At 36.5% G+C, this 4,388-nt stretch overlaps 1 long non-coding RNA gene across 1 annotated transcript; it reads left to right on the top strand.

Annotated features, from left to right (window-relative positions):
- Nucleotides 1-2,271: 2,271 nt before the first annotated feature.
- LOC137071855 (uncharacterized) lies at nt 2,272-3,918 on the top strand. The gene is made up of 5 exons (XR_010904527.1): nt 2,272-2,367; nt 2,449-2,579; nt 2,653-2,712; nt 3,152-3,229; nt 3,358-3,918. It is a non-coding gene; the product is annotated as an uncharacterized lncRNA (long non-coding RNA).
- The last annotated feature ends 470 nt before the right edge of the window (nt 3,919-4,388 follow it).

Consider the following 4,388-nt stretch of genomic DNA (forward strand, 5'->3'; position numbering starts at 1 on the left):
TAAGCTGATTAAATGGGCCGATGTTTTAGGCCATAATTCATTTTTTTAGCTCTGTGCATTGTTATGCGCCGTAATGGAGTCGCTAAATTGAATCACATTATTTTCTGTTGAAAAGCGGACCAGTAGTTGTGTATTGCACTTTGAATGATTCAGAGTCGCTCAATACATAAATCAAAACTTGACAGTAAACAGGACAAATTGATTTATTAAAAAAACAAAAAAACAAACAAAGAAGCAAACAAACCAGCGTCCTGCTATTGGTGCTGTTTTGCTGGGATTGTCTCTATTGACAAGCAATATCATTTTAGACTAGAAATATGTTTAGCAGCTGTTGTGTCTTGTTGTGGTTTGCCAGCACTCATCATACTACGTATGTGTTTCCTCAGCACTCCTGTAAAAGTTTGGACTGCTTTGTGAGGCTGACAGCATGAGTCGGTCTGAGGATGGTGCCAGGTGACTCGCATAAGGCAATACATGAGTTATGGGTTTGCCTTTAAATTTTGGTTTGATGTCACTAACAGGTCTTCTAAAGCTTATTTTTTATTTCATCAATGAACTTTACAAACTTTAATGAACTTCACGTGGAACAATGCTCTAATAATATCAATGTGGATATGAAAACAAATCACTCAAAGCATTTATATTATTTACATTATGTATATCAATAATTAATATGCATGCCTATAACTTTATGAATGAAATAAACATAAATGAAAGCAGACATTTTATATAATGCATTTAAATTTTTAAGCAGTGTTTTCTGTTGTGTGCAAATGCAAATCTATTTATATAAGCTCTTCAAAAGATTAGAATTGGCATCCTAAAATGTCATTCCGCAGTCAGTGAAGTATGAATATAAGAAAGACGATCAAACGAATATGACAATGACAGAAAAAAGCACAGATTTTGCGCTTTCAAATAAAGCCACTGCTATCACATTTGCAATTATTTAATCTAACTTCAGTCACTAAATTTACTCAGGAGACTGAACATGAACTGAAATGTTCCATTAAAATGACAGCTAATCTGTTGCATTTTCATGAAAATTAGAAACATTGTTATTACTTTTCATTTCAAGCGCTTATATTAGATATATAATGTAAATGTAAAGCGATATTTACCACTGCTTTCCCCATTATTCTTAAATGGTTTCTTGCTGTAAATGCATAATACATCCCTCTATTTGATTTCACTGTCTTCCCAATTTTGCATTTCCAAAATAAATAAAAAATCATATGAATAAATGCATTTACCTGAGAAAGAAATGAAAGTCAAGAAAACAGTGCATTCTGAAAGAATTCATTCCCTTTAGTTTATTGCTTGTTTATAGTTTGTCATTTGATTGATTTGGAGATTGTGTATTACTTTTCAGACAAAGTGTCAAAAAGGTATTTGCGTAAGGTTTGTTCAGCATATAGAGATAAACAAACTTTGGATTCCTATTGGTATTTCAGTCACCAGACTGAATCTGCAAGAAAAATGTGAATCCTTGTAATTTATTTGTCAAAGTGCAAAAACAATGGTGAGTAAACAACAGTACTTTGAACAATTCATCGTCAGCTGTAGGCAGTCAAATTGCATAAAGTGTTTCTCAAAAGTATAGTCTCTGTCTGTCACTTCTTGAAAGTTGACATTGGATGACTTTACCCAGTATGAAATCTTTCAAAGTTGCACTGCCCTTACTAAAAGGAACTGCAGTTTTACAAGTGATGTGAATTGGGCGTGGATTTGGATTGAATCCATTGAGGAATCAAAATTATTACATTGATAAGTCACATGACGATTACACTCTAAAAACGGCAATTAATAAAATGTTGGAAGAGCAAACAAATATATGTTGAACTAATTTTCTTACTTGTGCTTAGTTAAGAATACATATTATATTAAGTCTGCAGAAATATATTTGAAAAACATTAAGTTGATTTTTATTTTTAAATCCAGTTAACATTTAGAATTGCAAATGTTGACTGGACTAAAAAATGCAAATCCACACAATATTTTATAAAAGTAGGCTATTAAGGCCAACACAACATTTTACATACAATATTTTACTGCAGTAAATATATTTTTGTTTGTGCTGTTAAAATGGGCTGTTAGAAACATTTGATAATAGCCTATATCAGAACAACATTTGTGAAATTATATGTATTTTCTATGTTTTGTTTATGATGGTATCTGCATTATGATGATGTAGTGAAGTGTCACCACTATCTGGTGATATCCATCCTCTCTGGGATCGATTACTCTTCCCTAGGTTCAGGTAATCAGCAGCTCATTTCCAACAGTATATAAGGGTGGCTGTAGCGCTGCCAAGGGTGGTGCCATTGTGCGACCGTCTTTAAGGTGCCCTGGTTTCCTCTGTTGTAGGTGAGTGCTGTTTCCGGTTGTGATTTTTTTATGTTAGGGATAACATGATGTTAACCTGTTACTGTTACACGCTGTGCAGAGCTACCCGTGTTGTGCTGATAAAGTGCACAAGGTGCAGAAGGTTTGCTTTCGCTGTTGCGAGTCTCCGTCTAACAATCAGTGCCCGTTGTAGTGCTCTGACCGCCGCTGATGAATTGCTGCTTGACTTCATGGTAGGTTTATTCCTGCTTTGGGGCTGTATTTATTTTATTAGTATGTGTGGTTATGAGGAGTTTTGTATTGCAGCTCGTCTGTGATCTCATTATCTGTGGCTGCCGGATGAATGCCGTGATCTTCGCATGCATGGTATGTGAGACCGTTGTATAATGATGGCTTGGTGTCCATGTTTGATGTTTTAGCTCACATTTAGTTTCTTGTAGGTGAATAAATTTGCCTGTTTAAGGGCATTTGAGGACTGCTGCCTGGCCTAGGACATTTATTGCTGCTGTCTTGTTCTTATTTAGTCTTGTTCCTATTTTAGTTTATTGTTTTGTTCCTATTTACTTTAATATTGTTTCATTAATGTGGTGTTTGTCTTCTCCGCATGCCCATGTGTGTTTGTTTACATATGGTGCATGCTTGCACGTTGTTTTCTTTTGTTAAGTTTAGTAGTTGCTTTAGTTAACAACTTTTGTGTGTGGTAATTGAGTTTGTTTGGAATTGTAATTTTGACGTTTTTGTTTTACTGGGTTTCTGTCTTTGTTATGGTCATTGTATGTTTCTGTTATATGTATTTGAATTACAGTTCTCATTTTATTTCACAATGACAACTTCTTGACCGCCCTGGTGGTTATGTCGCCATGAGCGATCCTGTTTTTTTGAGGTATGTGGCATCACTCTAATAACTACTGAACCCGATTGGAGTAGGCTTCTCATTTTTGTTGTTCATTTTAGTGTTTTTGTTTTCTTGATTTTGACCAATGTAACCCTCTTCGCTGTGTCACTGCGCAGGTAGTAGTGCTGTAATTTTACCCGGCCTGTGGCAGTGCTCCATATATTCTCTTTCAAACCAATGGTTGCAGGTTGAGTGGTTTGTGGTTTTCTCTTGTTACGTTGGATTAATTTTGTTGTCTGTATATTTATTTCTATAAAGTGGGTACCCACCTTTATGTCTTGAACCTTTTTGAATTCTTTCGAAATTTTGTTTGGTAATTTGTTTCTTGTGTTCCAGGTGCTGTGGGTCCAGAGCAGGAGGGCTAGTTGCTCTTTTGGTGGTGGGTCCTTCTGAGACAGAGCATGGTTTACAACCTATAGTGATTGACCCTTGGTTGCAGTGAGTGTGCATGTGTGAAAACTGTGCACGTGTGGGTGTTCCCTGACCATCGTCGACTCTAGCGCTGCGTGGCACTAGCTCATCCTGCTACTGGTAACCACGAGCCCTGTAAGTTATCATCAGTGTCACTCTTGTGGTGTGTCTGTGCCAGCAGTGATTCGCCCTTTTTGGGTGTTCAAGATACAAGTTATTCACGCTAACATTTTTATCCTGGCTTAATAAAGATTTTTGTAACTCCACGTCTCTGAGTATGTCAACAGGGAAATCGAACCGGTGTCCTTATTAGGATAGTTCCCTGGTCTAGTGACCATGGTGGCGTAGTCAGCTCTTTTTTTTTTTTTTTTTTTTTTTTTTTTCTCTTTACTCTTTCTCTTCTCTCTCTCCTTTTCCGTACCCGACCGTCACAATGAGAAGATGATCCTACAACACTCCTGTATACATATTTAATATATATAATTAATTAACATATGTAGGTAATTGTTGCATCTGCCTAATTTTAATGAATACGTACAAGAGCTCGTTTGACTTTGTGGTGAAATCTGAATCCCGTTGTTTAAATGTTGTCCCGTTGCTTTTGGCTCACTATGGGCTTCTCCCCATTCTTTTCCTTTGACTTTATGTCTCCACGTCCCCCTGACTGCCTCATAGACAGTAAAAGATTGCCTGTGAGCATCTCCTCCTGTCTACATGGTAATTTCTCTATGCGACA

This window comes from Pseudorasbora parva, chromosome 3 (genome assembly GCF_024679245.1).
Source record: "Pseudorasbora parva isolate DD20220531a chromosome 3, ASM2467924v1, whole genome shotgun sequence".
Taxonomy (NCBI): domain Eukaryota; kingdom Metazoa; phylum Chordata; class Actinopteri; order Cypriniformes; family Gobionidae; genus Pseudorasbora; species Pseudorasbora parva.